Below are 15,996 nucleotides of genomic sequence, written 5' to 3' on the forward strand. Positions count from 1 at the left end.
TTGTTGTCCCAAAGCTATGTTTCCTAAAAACAAGTTATTCGTTTTCAACGTAATCTAATCTGTAATGTAATGAGATAATCCCTTCAAAATACAATGAAAATCCCAAAATAACGGTATAGTTAATTTATCTTGAGTATAAAAAGGTTACTATGAGTACCAACATTCTACTTGTACTAATATAGGGGTACTGGAGTGATTTATTTATTTATTATTATAGGCTAAATCTATTTCCTATCGATGCAACACACAATTGTACAGATTTACACTGTAAAATGTACACCTTTTTGCATAGGCGCTTGTTGTGTAATCGGCATGGCGTGGTGACTAATCAAAACCATCACGACTATACCTGGACTCCTGTTGCCAAGAAATAGGAATCACAAAAAAACTTTCATGATTATCCCAGTATCTGCACAATTTAATTCAGACATTGCCGCACAGACGCATTTCATCAGGGCTATAATCTCACTGCTCGATAGCAGGGATGCAGATAAACCAGCACACGGATATGATCGCACAGTGATTTCTTTGAGGAGTTGTGTAGCGCATGTATGCGCATATCAGACACAACTAAATGTGCTGTGCTGGCGCCTCCTGTCGACAGTTATGGGCCACTGCCGGTGCACTGAGCTGCAAAAAGAGAGGGGCATTCTCAGATTTCCCGATTTCTCCCAGCCGAGTCCGCTGTGCCGCTTCCACATCACGGCCGACAGCAAACCGAGACGACGACGACGCCGCGCGCTTCAACCCTGCAATCATTCCGCCAACTGGACCGCGTAGTCCCAAATCCACCTAACCGCAAACGAGGTGAGTACATCGGCACGACGCGAGTCACAACGCGGTGTTTTTTTCCGCACATTCGGTAGGCTAACGTCCACGACCGAGAGCCCCGCCGCTCGGTCTCCCAGGCCAGGCTAGTGAAACATTGTCTGGCGCAGACGGAGAATGAGGCCAGTTTTTCGGCCTGAGTACCTCCTGACTGGGAACATAAAGCCGCGGAGGGTGGGTTCAGCTCTCAGCCCACCCGCACACGGCTGCAGAGAAAAGGACGGCGTTTGTGATGCGGCTCGGGTCGAAGTTTGTGCTCGGGATAGAGCTGTGTCCGGCTGCTTCGGTCTGTGATTTAACGTGGGAATTCCTTTATCCAGCCGGATACCGTAACGCAGCCCCGGCACCAGCTAAGCGAGGAACTTGTTTTTGTAACTTTGTGGCGGCTGCGATGTGCAGAGAATGTATCAAATGCTCGCCTCAAGTTAGCTTTTACTGTTTGGCACACAAGGTAGGCGAGTTAACTACAAATGTTAGTCCCTCGTAATGGAAAAGGCCAAACGATTTTGTGTACAAATTAAAATTAAAGGTCGATAGACTGTCTGCCACCTAATCTAATAGCACTGCACATGACGGAGGAGGATAAAAGATCACCATGGGAATGCGGCGACCGCTTTAACATTATTCAATTTGTCCAAATGATTTCGGGGAACTTGGGTTAATTATCAGCAGTGATTACAGGCTCTGTGTTATGACAGATGATGCATCAGGCTATTATGAAGCTACCTGTAGGAATAACGCAGCCTGGTTGCAACTAATATTGCTCCTCGGTAAGATTTCAAACTATTTTTTACAAATATAAAGTCTGCTTGTGGGGGAAAAAGAAAAATGTGATAATGCTGACTTTGCCATATCATTCTCTAGTTTAAGTTTCCAAAACCTGTCAACAAATATGCACCCAGTTTTAAGTGTTTTGATATGTTGTTTACAAGTGGATAGTGGCTGTTGCACAATGCACCAATGACAGTGTGTCATTTCTTCAATAAGACCAGTCTTCTACTGTGTGAGGCTGCTTTGTTGCCCTTTGTTGTGCATCTCCACCGTCATCTGCATCTGTGAAATACTTTTAAAAAAAAACACACACACAGACTTGACTCTACTCTGTAGAAAAAAGGGGGCAGTCCAGACCTGCCTGAAATCTATTGCCTTGGGGTTTGTGCACGTGCAAGCGTGCACCTATGTGAGTAGGAGAATGACTCACGTTCACAATGTATTTGGCAAAGTCATAAGGACTTTCCCTGCGTTTCGCCTCGGCTGCAGCACACATTCTTGCAACTGAAAAGTGCTGTCCTGGTTTTGTGGCATGAGATTTATTTGACTAATGCTTCACATTTTTGCTATTCCCAAGCCATGTGTTGTTTATCACATGTTCCACCCATCATTTGGAAAAAATGTAGGGCTTATTCCATTTGCCAGATTAGATAAAAAAAATAAATAAAAAAAGTCTGGTTGCCGTTATTTGTTTGTCAAATTTGTGGAGAGCTGAATTTTAAGTTGCGCTCTATTTATCAGTGCCAACTGTTCTAACCCTCCATCTGACTGCTCCCACTGGCTGCCAAACACGCTGTGATCTAGCGCTTCCAGTTGATGGAGGCTGCCACTGCTGCCGCAGCCATTTGATCGTATATCAGCGTCTCTTCACTTAGATATGCCTGCGAAACGCTGCAACTCAGTTACAATGCCTACACACCGAGGTTGATAAAATACTGTGGGCCTGACAGTATATGACAGATCGCGTCACCAAACGGTGTTTGGCCGTTTATCAGAATGAGACATGATCACAGACAATTTGTCATTTTAGATTTTAGGCTTGAACGGGGACGAGTAAGAAGAATGTTGTTGTCAGGGCTCTGACTGCTTTGCTGCGGTTTATCTCCACACTAAGAACGATGTACGTTTTTAATTGTGGAGAAGTAGCTGTGCCATCACAGTTAATGCTTTACACAAGGTAACTTCAGTGCTTAACAACTTGCCATCTCTTGTATTTTTCCATGTCAGTGCCCCTTGTATCCACACTCAGTGTTTGAGGGGGGGGGGGCAGACCTCTCTTTAGACTGGGGCTGAAGCCAGGCATCTTTCCAAAACTCAAGTCCCCCCCCAACCCTCTCTGCTGGGTATAAGCACTGCTTTGTGCCACAGCACTGCTCCCTATGGTTCTTATTCATTTACTACTACAACACCCCTGGCTCCGCTACATACTGGAATCTACAATTGGAAGCGTACCCAAAACAGCCTGCTGTTTGACAGACAAACTCCGATGTGTCCTCATTAAGTCAAGCTTTTGGATTAGTACACCAGAATGCAGGAGGAAGATTTGCACTATTGCAGCCTGTAAGTTTGTATTGAAGTGCCCGTTTCTGCCTGGAATGTGGCTGCGGCATTTCTTGGCTTAGGCTATCGTGAGGGGTATTGGAGAGCAGGAGCAGAGTAAATACATTTCAAACGGCACAGCACAACCGAGTATTAGCAAAATGATCCGATAGCATCTGTAATCCTCGGGAAAACCTGGAGAGTTGTTTTCGAATAGTGTTAGCCTCCATCAGATAGTTGGCAGGCACCGGGGGTGTCCACATGTGTGATTGGCTAGCGGCGCGGCTGAACGCTACAGTATGCAGGCAGATCAGATTACTGAACGATTAGCCATGGCCTCCTATCCCCGGCCCAGGGAAATGATTTTCCACTGTCATAATTCCCGAGACTGAATTACGCAGGCCAGTGACTCAGAGATACTCAATACTACAGGCCCGAGTCCTGCCCTGCATAACTGTTGCTCTCTGGAGAGGGGAGATGTGGTTGTACTATTGTCGCACCGGAGGACACAACGGTGATCCTACAGGATTAGGTACAACCTAATTGGGATTTCTAGCTGTGCTCAAGCATTGCAAGCAGTGTGACGCAGCATGGTTGGGCCCGAGACATGGAAGGAGGCAGCGGACAGCTGGAAAACAGTCACAAAACTGTGAACTGTCCCTCACACGTCCTTCTATTGTGAGACGTGCGTCAAAAGTGTGAACGCATGTCAGATGGGCGGTGTAAGTCAAGCAGGCCTCTAGTGGAATTTTGGTGAATGAAAAGACAGACGAAGAGAGAGAGAGAGGAAAAGTGGGAGAGGCTAGCAGGGAGAGGTAAGACCATGTTTCCAAGGTGCCTACCCCCTGAGGCAGGAATCCGATACATTCCAGAGGTTCCTGTATCCAGACGAATAATGGTGACCAGGGTGTAGCGTTTCATCCGATGACACATGATGGGAGCGTAAGTGCTGGGAAAGTAAGAGCTATGTCACTGGCTGAGAGTTAAGCAGCTCTGGTTGCCCGAGGGGTCGGGAAATTCGCCAGAAGAACGGGACGGGTTGTGTGAGATATGGATTTATCCCCAGCACAGGACAGCATATTTTTCTTTTAATAGGTCCTCTAGTTATCACACCCCACGCCCACTCGCCACCGGTTAGACGTAGACTTGTTCATCATTTTAGGAATTTATGCGCCACTCAAGTTACAACGAACGGCACCGTAGGAAAACTCTTAATCGTCTTTTGCACATTAAACGCTGTTATATTCTGATGAGGCCCGTGGAGGCTGCTAAACTGGTACTTAAATGACTTCTGACCAAAAAACATCATTAGATCCTGCTCGGCCACTCTCCAGACAAGTTAGGGCATGAAGCCGCCTTCTTAAGAATCGTGTGCCATTGCTCTTCATGTGAGACTAAGGTCAACACCTGTGATGATGACGCGGTATCAAGAACCAAATCTAATTTTCTCCGTGAGTTTTCCGCCCCCAGAAATGTGTTTCTTGCCAGCTCCTGAGCTAAAGGCTATTTATGTTGCAGACACAGGAAAAATACCCCGTTTTATTTAGTGGTCAAAAAAAACAAACACGCTGTCGGGTGTTAATGGACTTCACCTCAGCCTTTCCGGCGGACCCTCGGGGTACAGCGCGTTCATGCACTCGGCGAGGGAGCTCTTGGCACTGGCCCGTTAATGAAGCCGTTTCTAGAGATGGAGAGACGCAGTAATGGGAACGCACCTCTTCACTGCAGGATATTCTAACCCTGTCCTCATAAGTGCTATCAGTCATCGGATACGATTATATTTGCTTTTTTTTTTCTCTGTCCATAGAGCTAGTTGGAAGGCCTTAGCGTTGCATTGAGGCATGCTTATCGTTTATATTGAGGATCTTTGCTGTATCGGGGTCAAGGTTTTGTTTTCGTACTAGGAGAACAGGAAATCTGCGATAAAGGCTGCGCTGTGTAACTGTTAGACATTAGCCGTACGTCGCTTGACCTGTGGCTCACTGATGTGAGCACGGAGGGCAGACAGGTGGAGTGGGGGGGGGGGGGGGGGGGGGGGTCTGTATGTTTACCCAGTTGTCTGGTGGCCTCGCTGGTTCTGGCTGCACCACAGATCTCGCACACATACTCTCACCTACGCCCACAGCCAGGCATGCCTCAGGTCGATTACCATGCACATGGCATGTAAGTGGAAAATGTAAACTTGTTTTGTTTTCCATTGAGAAAAACGCTGTTTAAATTAGGATTCTCTGTAATGTTTAAACTAGTCATTTTTACTGCACATTATAAATGGTGCCATGCTGAAGAACACTTAACTAACGTGCACATGTATGACGTAAAAGGCCAAATAATGTGTTGTTATCATCACTATCACATCAAAGCTGATCAAACTATACACTGGCTTTATTTGGGACACCTCGTTGAAATGGATGTAAAAACACCGTCAGTCAAAACTGATGGCAGAGCTGTTGGTTAGGTGCACCTATTAACTTAGTCTTTAGTCTGTGTCCCCATCTCCTTAACAAGTGTAGCTGACTTTGCTTCTACTGTTTGACTGTTTTTCCTGAAAGCGTATACAAGACCACCGCCGCGGCCCCGATGCCGTCAGGAAGACCGTGCTCGCTGTTTGCATACCAGAGTTTGTGTTTACAGTGATGTCATGGTAAGCAGGGATATTGCTGGAAAGTGAGGAGTGAACACCTACACGAGGTCACGGTAGAGGTTTCAGTTTTCTCCTGTGAGCCTGCCGTGATGATAGAGAGTGCTGTTGGTCTGTGACACGGCCTTGAGATCAGACCAGGTCGGAGCTTCGTGGCGTCCCACCAGGACGGCAGGACGGAGTAAACTTTAGTGGGACATCTGGTGCCCCTGTGCTCTTCCCTCTCTGCCCCGTCTCTTAGACCTCAAAGCAGACCAATCCACCACACCACAGCAGGTCATCTGGTGTTCAGTCGGCTCCCATCTGTGAGTGTATTTGGCTTCACTGCAAACAAAGCATTGCGGCATGCAAGCGGCCTCCGCTGCATCTAAACAACTCGGCTCCCGCTATCCGGCGCAATCTCTGGGTGGAAACTATGAGTGCATCGCCAGGGTTATGGGTCATCTCCATTTCAGTTCATTCAATTGCATCGAGGCATTGAGAATCCACCGTAACAAACTGACCACAGCTGATGGCATACCTCCTCTCCATTTTGAATCGCTGAGGTGGAAAGAATTGTAATGGTGCCGACCCAAGGTTTAGCTGCTGGCAGCTCCAAGCGTACCCCTCCACTGATCCGAGGCGATGCCGTGTCTGCCCATCCTGCTGTCTCTCATCCATCCTGGGTGGTAGGAAGGTGTGTGTGCGCGTGTTTGTTTGTGTGCATGCGCCTGTCACTGTCTGTGCAGGACAGGTGTTGGCAACCCTGAGGTCGGTCCAGATGCAGCTGGGGCATCTCGACAGGAGAATGGCTGGAGACTGCAAATGACAGCAGGATGAATGAGCTTTGTTTTGGCCAGTTATATTCAGGGCGTGCAGCCTCGAACGGGGTCAGTTGTGATGGTCAGGTGGTGTAACGGCCGGGAGCTCTCAGCGGGACGCGCTGCAGCCGCGAAGCATTCGAGGCTCGGCGGCTGTTTGGGTGAGGAAGCTAAAGTAAAGGAGCCAAAGTGGGACACGCAAGCCTGCAAACACAAACACCACCCTACCCCCCGCTGTGAAGTGTTAAGTGGCCGGATATGTTGGGTGAATGGGACACAGGTGTCTGGGCCACGCTGTGTGTGCCTGGCCAGAGGTCCGTGTTTGTTTTCTCTCCGTAATGGCCCCCGAACTCTGCTGCAGCGCCACCAGAGCTCACTGGCTCTCAATGGGCCAGGGTGGAGGACCCCCCCCCCCCCTCATTCTTTTTTTCCTTCTACGGTTTGACTGAGCAGTAGATGAACTACTTGAGTCACCAATTTGATAATGACACATCCCACAACACAATGCTGAGGCTACACACTGAGCAAGCCTGGTGATTTTTTTAGATTCCGCTTTCTTCCTTTATTCGTTCCTTTATCCCCCCCGTTGCCTCTGATCTACTCTAGCAAAGTAGGCGTTTGAAGTTGTCAAGACTCTGGCTTTACTGTTGAGTCCTCAAAGTGCTTGTGTGACGGGTAGAGGAGAGCTGCAGGGGAGTAATGTGACTCCCACATAGTCCACTGTCTCCATCCTCCACGCCCTTGCCTCCCACTTGCCTCCTACACACAGGCGTCGTCTCTGTGCTGATGTCACTGCGCTGAGTTCCCCTTTGTTGAGTAACAGCCTAAAGGTGCGCCATGGGTTATGAGGGAGACACACACACACACACACACACACACCATAACCCCATACTGTGCCTCCCCGGGGAGCGCAGCAGGGTGAGGTAATGGGCTGTTAACCCCTCAGCAACCTCCATGTTTGACCGTCGGGCCGTCAGCAGTGGCAGCTATCGCCACCCTGATCTGATTGTTTGAGTAAACCTGTGGCCTCTCCAGATGGCCACTCCTCTGCGCTGGTTTATGATAACATACAGTTAATATCTGGCCCACATAACGCTCTAACCCCCCCCCCCACCCTCCACTCCCCACAGACTCTGCTGCTCTCATTTCTCGCTGCCACCCTCTGTGCTATTGTCTCTTATGCCTTCTCCCGAGTACCCCCGTTTTTATTTCTTCATTTCACTCATCTTTTTAAATTCCAGAATCCATTTATTTTGTCCTCGGGCACAACGGGTGAAGGCTAGAGACCGTGTAGCAAATAAAATTTGGTCTCCCTCTTCCGCTCCCCTTGGACGTGGGCATGATGGAACAGTCGAAGGAGAACAGGAGCAAAGAAATCTGGAGGAAAAAGCTAATTTCCTATCCATTACTGTCTCTTTCCTCGGGGTCTATAGTGGAGTAACACCAACACCTCTATTGCCTTTTTTCCCCCAGTCTTTAATTTTCTCGCTAATTCTCGCTCTCGCTGCTGCTGTTCCTTCTCACGCAGCCTAACCTGAAGGTCTCTCTGCTCTTGCTACTACCGCTAGCACAACCTGACCCAGTTTATTAGTTTGGGTCTAGTGAATCATTAATCGAGGTTATCTAACTGTTCCTGTAATGATTCCGCTGTGGCTTGTGTGTGTCAGAGCCTCTCTGCGTTCAGAACCGATCAAGCCTCGCGCTTCTTGTTCTACACATGTGCGCTCTGTCATAACCATCTTGCAAAAAATAAAAAAGCATCGACCCTCAAGCTACACGATATGTTGTGGCATCACAAGGGGACAGGTTGTGGAGGGGCGCTACATCCTCACCCAGGATCAGTGCCCACAACCCAAAATGGCCGCCGGGCTAGAGACTACAGCTCCCAGACTGCCTCATCATGCACCCAGTGCAGGTGCTTAAGGCCCCTAATTGAGGCAGGGCTGAGAAACTGAATAAAGGGGAGAGCGCCACGGCAGAGGAGTTGGGCCCGGAGTAGGAGAGAGGACGCACACCTGGAGGAACCGAGACCAAGGACTTTGCAGGGTGGGAGTACTTTGTTGGATGAAGAACCCCCTTTCTCCTCCGGGATGCTTTATGTTTATTCATGGACTTTTTAGTTTGAGGTGTGATTTTGGAGTTAAAGGAACTGCCAGGGGGATGGACCAATAAAACCTTTATTTTTGTTCATACGGTCTGATTGTGCCTGTTTTACGCTCTCTTTTGCACTGCCCCACCCGAGGGACAACCCGTGACACTACAATGTTTAATAGGTGTGCCATGCACTGTAATATGTCATTGTGTCAGAGCACAATACGAGGACTAAGTGCACTGAATGCAAATTAATCTTGTGGGATGGCAGCAGCTGAATAGAGTGGTTTTGGGGAAAGGAGGGGCGCAGAAGGAGGGCTAATAGTGGCGACAGAGAGGAGAGGGAGAGAAAAGAGCATATGAGGAGGAGGAGGAGGGCTGTGGGATCTAGTCATCGCCAGGCCCATTCATCATGCAATGCCTGCTGGGATGCGCCGGGGTCAGTCCCGCACAACACAATTACAGCCTGTTCTGGTGTGTTGTGCTCGCCACCACTGTGTTCTGACTATGTTCCGTTGTCTTTTGTTAGATTCCCTCTGTTCTTCCTCTCTTGTTTTCCCCTCTGCTCTGTGGTGTGCGCTCGTGTTCAGTGGCAGAGCTCTTCCTTTTGAACTCGCTGCTTGAGCAATCACTAAATGATCTGCGGCAGGTTCTTTGAGCAAAACATCTCAATTAGCTGAGCATTTGTCGTGTTTTTCTTCGCATCTTTGAGTCTTTTTAAATTCTCTCTTGTCTTTCGCCACAAATCTTCTCTTTCTTTTGCTCATGTGGCGTGTAGCCTCTTGCTGGGCTGCCGTATGACATCCGTTGCGCAGCCGACGCCTTTCATCCACATCTGAATCGCAGGCGTGAGCGTGAATCTTGTGATTGACGGGCCTGGTTAGCATGGGGGCGTGAGGTTTTAGTGAGCATGTTGTTTACCCTGCCCGCCTGACAGTCCTCTATGGTTCTACAGATGTTTCCAGAGAGCGGTAAATATCCGCGGTGTGCTGTAATGTCAGTTGACAGCGTATCCGATGATAAGGATGTCTGTCTCTTTCTGTGCCTGGCTATTCTTCACGCCAGGAAACCTTTGAGGTGGTCTGAAGGTCTAAATGAAAACATCATGCCAGGATCCAGCTACATCAGCTATTGAAGATGATCCAGATATGCGTGTTGACATCACAGCACATGGCGTGACTTCATGTTGTCGTGGTGGCATCTGTTTCTGTCACTCTGCTGAGAAACAATACATGAGACGGCACAGATCGCCCATTTATCTCGATGGATGATCTGATTTCATCTCGGAGCACCTTGCGGCATATATTTAGATTCAACTATTGGGTGCTTTTAAGGAACAAACTTTATACTAAGTCAGCTGTTTTCTTAAAGACCCAGTGAGTGTTTTATTTTGGATAATATGCATGATAGATATAATCCATGTTTACACAATTAAAAAGAAATTACTATGTGGATGAAAACAAGTATTTTTCTCTAGTGAGTGTGATTTACAAAGTTATATTAAAAATGAATATCGTGGCTGCAACTAATTCTTTTGATTATTAATGAATCTGATCACCATTTTCTAAATTAATCAATTATTTGTTTGGTTGGTAAAAAATGTTGCCAAACCCAAAGTTCATATCTTCAACTATTTTCAATAACCAGTTCAAAACCTCCAAATGTATAATTGACTTTCATATGCGACACATATCTCACATTTGAAAAATGACTGAAATGAACTATCAAAATTGCTGTCGTTAATTGTTGTTGGCAACTAATTGATTTCAATTAATACACAACATGTAATATAGTATACTTTATGATGTTAACAATATGAATCGGATCAGATTGAGTGGCTGTTGAGTGTTTTGTGTGCGCCTTGTTACTTCATTGATGGGCTGCTCGTCTTTGGTTTACTGTTGGATGACAAATTCTGCCTTTAATAAATGACATCATTCATACAACTGGTTATATTTTGTCATATATCAAGCTGATTATGGGGAAATATTGTGCAACTGAAGTTGCTTTTTGTTTATTTATTTTTTATATCATACTTTCTAAGCCACACATGTAATTTTGATGATGAACCTGCCAAAAACAAATCCTTGAAATGACAAATACTCAGTGTTCTTGTACGGTTTTATTCTTGGCATAAACAAGCTGTTTAATAAACAGCATTTGGGCCGTGGAGAGCTGTGGGTTATTCTCGTCTCGGAGCGAAACGATTTCCAGTAGTTGCTGAAGGATTTCTCGTCACGGAACAGAACGCACCCAAAGGGCCCAGAAGTTCACGCGCTCTCGACGGATGCATTTGGGTGGTGGCTTGGCTGACCAGAACGAATAGACTGACTGACTGAAAGACTGACTGAAAGAATGACAAATCTTGGCCAGAATATGCAACAGTTTTTTTCTAAAGTATGTAGCATCTGGAACCGATCTGAAACAATGGATTGTCTTAAGCAGGCTCCATGTCGAATCGTATGGATGCTTCTCCTTCCTGACTTCCTTGAGTTTCGGCCTCCGGAGACTAACTTGGGAAGGAGTTGGCTGACACGGAGAGATCGACTTGGCATTCTTTGATTTGATATTCATCTTAAAACTCTGCACTGAACCTCGCACATACTCAAAAACCTTCGGTGGAATGGCAGAATGAGGGTAAAATCACATCCTCCTCCCAGTCATGTCAGCTGTGGATAGCCTGGGCTTCATGGATTCTTACTGAATGATATCACTTAAATAAAGGATGAAGTCAATAGCAAATATGTGTTTTATAGAATTAAATACTACATGCACAAGTTATTGGCACCATTAAGGCAGACGGTAACTGCTCGGCTCTAATCAACAGATGAGCCAAGGGGCTTTTTTTGAAGTGGCCTTTCTCGATAACCTCTAAACATGGCCGCTTTTGTATAATCTAGGACGAGTTCTAACAGCATCTCTTGGCGACAGTCCGGGTTGCCAAGAACACCTGCTCAGCGCCTCCCCAACCTGCAGACGCAGTGGCTCGTCTGTCGTCGAGTTGTCTTTTGTGTGCCCTAATGAAGCCGGGGAGATGTGACGACATGCCTCGCGTTTCACTCTTCACCTAATTGTGTTGATGTGGAGGCTGATATTAGTGTGGCTGTGGTTAATCTTCCCAGCGAGAGGAAATGGCGGAGCCATCGAGGGATACGGTGCAGCTAATTAGACTAGTGTACGCTTCCGTGTGTGTGAGGGGAGAGGTGGGGGTGAAGTGAGACGGAACGAGAAAAGAAAATGGCTTGTTTCTCCTTTAAAAAAAAAAAAGTTTTAAATTAATTAATTGAATGGGCACTGAAAGTTACTTCAAAATCCTGTCTTGCATATGCGTTAAATCTTTTGAATGTCATGCCGCTTAATGACAGCATCTGCTTTCTGATAAGGGACAACTGGGGGAAACCGTAACATTCATTACAGCCTGACATTTTACCCACTCCACAGAACTGTCTGGGATTAAAGTCATCTGAAGTTGCACACAGAGCAAATGGCCTACCGGTACAATAATGCTGTTTTTGGCTTCAGCCTCCAACGAGAAATGCTGTTAGTACGGTAGTTCTGACTGATTAGGGCCTGAAGCCACCGGCTCTCAATAAAACAGAAGTCAAAGCTTCAACTCTTGCTGCTGGAAAATCAGGATCAATGAATTGGTGATAACGGTATTAAAGGCAACACCATTAGACGGTCTGTCGGGAAGAGGCGGACCCCTTTTCCTTGCAATTTGCAGAGTAGGTCATTTGCAGTCTACAGGAATACAAGTGAAATGCTGAAGATGTATTTTAAATGTTCTCTCTGTTGCTCCTCTGCGTCGCTTTCTCTCCTTCTGACGACCAGTGACAGTAGTACTCTCCTTATCTCTGCCGCACTGCCCTAATGTGACCATGGAGTCCTCTTGTGAGGAGCGGTCAATGGTTCTGCAGCTCAGCTCGATATGACCCCATCGCTCTGGGTGGGAGGATCCAATATTTTAAGATTATGTTGCATGCTGTCACGCCCCACTTGGGTTGAGCAGTACGAGGCCAGCAATCATTTTTTTGCAAAGTCATACTGTGATTTATTTGGTATTTATTTTCCATTCCAAAGAGCGCCTGAGGCCTTGTTTGATTTTGTTTTGTATTCCGACCTATTGCCAATGACATCCACACCGCTCATGCCCCATATTGACCATTAGCACACACAGTGCCCTTATCCGTCAGGCTGACAGTGACACTGTTTGCCACATTGCCCGCCGCCCGGTCCAGCTCTGTCAGTGGAGGGAGCTCAGCCCTGTCACCTGAGGGATAAAGTGTATGGTGGAAACTTGTATCCTCTGAGGTATGCGGGGCAGATGCAGACCCTCCGTTGGTTCAGCTGTTTTGCCTCGTGCCGACAGCGAGGCCACGGCTCGTCTCTGTTGTTGGAGGCGTTGCAGAGCTGGGTGAGATATTTATGGTTTGCTTTGCTGTGAGGTTTTCATGCCTCTTTAAATGAGAATTTAGAGTCATGGTGGTCCTTTTCACAGGGGAGACTTTAGTTCCTTTGTGTTGCTTAGAAGATCTCATTTATTTTCGACTACCTAATTTGAAGAAATATTATTTAGCAGCCCAGATGTGAAATATTTTGTCATTTTTTGACGGTGATGCTGCCCCCTCCTGGATACAAATTGCACTTCATCCTCTGAAAGAAGAAACCTCCAGTGATTTTATTTATAAATGGAACTCCAAAACCATATCCAAGAGGACAGACGATCCTATTTTGAAACATTTTATTAAAATATGGTATGAAGTTCACAAAACTCTTGGACTAAATATGAGACTATCACCAAAAACACCTCTAAGACAAAATGAACTTGTGCCCATGACTCTAAGTAACAAGATTCTGGAGACGTGGCATGACAGAGGAATCCAGTATCTGGAAGACTGCTTTGATAAAGGACTCCTCATGCCTTTTGAAGAACTGAAGAGAAAATATGATTTGCCCAGCAGAACTTTCTTTTGTTACCTCCAGTTAAGATCCTTTTTGAGAACCAACCTGGGCCCTGGAATGACTCTACCTGTGTTAACTTATGTGGAAAAATTGCTTCACCAGGGAAAAGTGTACAAATTTATTTCTAAAATGTACTCTGTTGCTGAATGAGGGCCCACAGCCAGGATTACACAGATCCAGGATGAGATGGGAATCAGACTTGAATATAACAATTGATGAAGAACTCTGGTCAGATTTGTGCCAGAACAGTTTGTCAGCAACAGTTAATGCCCGGTACAGACTTGTTCATCATAACTTTCTTCATCAGCTGTACCTCACCCCACAGAAGCTACATGAATCCAAACCTGAATTGTCAGAAATGTGTTTCAGATGTGGTATAGAGGTCGGCTCCTTCCTACACTGTACCTGGCTTTGCACAAAGGTGAGGTCCTTTTGGTGTGACTTTTGGAATATAATAACTAAGATCACAGGGGTTACCTTTCCATTAGATCCTGAGCTATGTTTACTGGGAAACTTCACAACTCTCAACAGGTCTTTAACGAAGCCCCAAATTAAACTTGTAGAAATTGCTTTATGTGTGGCCAGGAAATGTATCGCGATGACGTGGAAGTCTGATTCCCCCACTCTCGTCGACAAATGGTCTGTGGAAATGAACAATTGTATTCCTCTTGAAATAATTACATGTAGTCTCAGAAACTTTTTAAGACTCTGGTTGGTGGTTGTGGTTTTGAACATGGTGGCTTCAGGTGTGCCGGTTTATTTCCAGTGCTCAAAGCTCTCAAAACCACTGACTCGTTTTTTCTGACCAGAAACGAATAAGCAAAATAGTTTTTTTTTTGCCCACACGCATTGTACCGTAATCAAAATCACACTGCACATTGAGAAACTACTAATTATTGGCAATTTTACATTTATTTGTTAAGTTTTTCTCTGATCCCTAAGAGAGGAAAGGTTAAACTTTTCACGACAGCAAAGCGAATGCGTCGTGTTTCTATCTGCTGAGCTTTGTCTCAGAGGTCACTCGCTCTCATCAGGTGCTGTGGTGCTGGATGACGAGTGCGTCAGACAGAGCGGCCGTCTCGGTGACCTCAGCAGGATGTTCACAACTGCCTCTGAACTCTCCCTCACCTGCTTCCATTATACTAGCACAGCGCGCAAAGTAATGGGAGGTTACATGTTTTTGTCTGTGTGAGAGCCGTCTGTGACAGCTGGATAATGCGCCTCTCGCTCTCTCGCGCTCTCGCTCTCTCGCTCTCTCGCTCTCTCTCTCTCTCAGCCAACACGTCACCTTTCCGCAGCCTCGCCCAATCGCTTGATACGACGGTGACTTCACCCTTTCATAATGGGATCCAACCTTCCTTCCCATCCCTCTTTGCTCTCATCAGCTGCTTTCTCTAATTAGATGAGGGTGATTTCAATAAAGTTACTGTCGTCCTCACTCCATTAGTTATATTAACACCCGGATTCCTGCCCCGGAGTCGTCTATCTATCCTCCGTCTTTCACCGGGAGGGGGGCAATGCTCTTCTTTTCATGGATCTGTGTAACCTAGTTACTGAGGCCCAGCAGGGGAGGCCAATCAATTAATGAACAAAGGAGCCCGCTCGCTGAGAAGCGGCGCGAGTCTGGGACTATAAACCGGTCGCTCCCAAAACATGGTCGCTGTCAGTTCAGTGCGCATCTGATGGATGTTGTTTTGCTTTGTTGTTTTGCGCGGGTCTTATGAGTCCTCTTACAGAGGAGCGTAAAAGCCGGAGGATACTGCTGCGGTACCTGTTCAAACACACTAGCAGTCAATGTCCAGGTGACTCTTTAAGGGGAATTGGTAGTGAAAGAACTAAAGGAAGAAGTGAACATGGAACGGGCAGCCTGCCTGTTGTAAAAGACTTTGAAAAGGGCCCAGAGGACCATTTGGACACTGTCACAAGTCCCTTGTCTGATCTTTATATCATTTCATTTTGATTTAGCTTTCTTTTGCTTTGAGTGGTCTGTAGTGATCCCCTTGCTTCTTCTCCAACCACCTCTTATATCTTTGAGAGGGATTGTGTATAAAGATTGTATAGCCAACGAAAGGAAACAAAAAAACATCAATGTTGCAGGCTTTATTGTGGAATGTCTGCACAATGAAACTCTTAAACAGTGAAAGAAAAAGATGGATTTCAACATTTTGAAATATTACGTTTCATCATAATTGAGATGTGAGTAAATGGACTGTGGCATTTTCTGCCACTGTGTTGTGAAAAGGCTGGAAATGAAACCTGGAGCAGAGCTAACAAATGAGGTATGTGCCGTGGTCAAAGGTTAAACGTCCATATTCAGTGATTCTGATCAGTCTCCCATGGCAACAGGCAGATTTGGACGGACAGGCC

General features: G+C 46.3%; 1 protein-coding gene across 1 annotated transcript in view; it reads left to right on the forward strand.

Annotated features, from left to right (window-relative positions):
* The first annotated feature begins 684 nt into the window (after positions 1 to 684).
* ndst1b (N-deacetylase/N-sulfotransferase (heparan glucosaminyl) 1b) overlaps positions 685 to 15,996 on the forward strand; it is a 42,285-nt gene continuing 26,973 nt past the window's right edge. Inside the window, exon 1 of the mRNA XM_079268111.1 lies at positions 685 to 807. The gene's annotated coding sequence lies outside the window, so the exon portion shown is untranslated. The remainder of the gene's footprint in view (positions 808 to 15,996) is intronic.

This window comes from Melanostigma gelatinosum (assembly GCF_949748355.1).
Source record: "Melanostigma gelatinosum genome assembly, chromosome: 5".
NCBI classification, from domain to species: Eukaryota; Metazoa; Chordata; class Actinopteri; order Perciformes; family Zoarcidae; genus Melanostigma; species Melanostigma gelatinosum.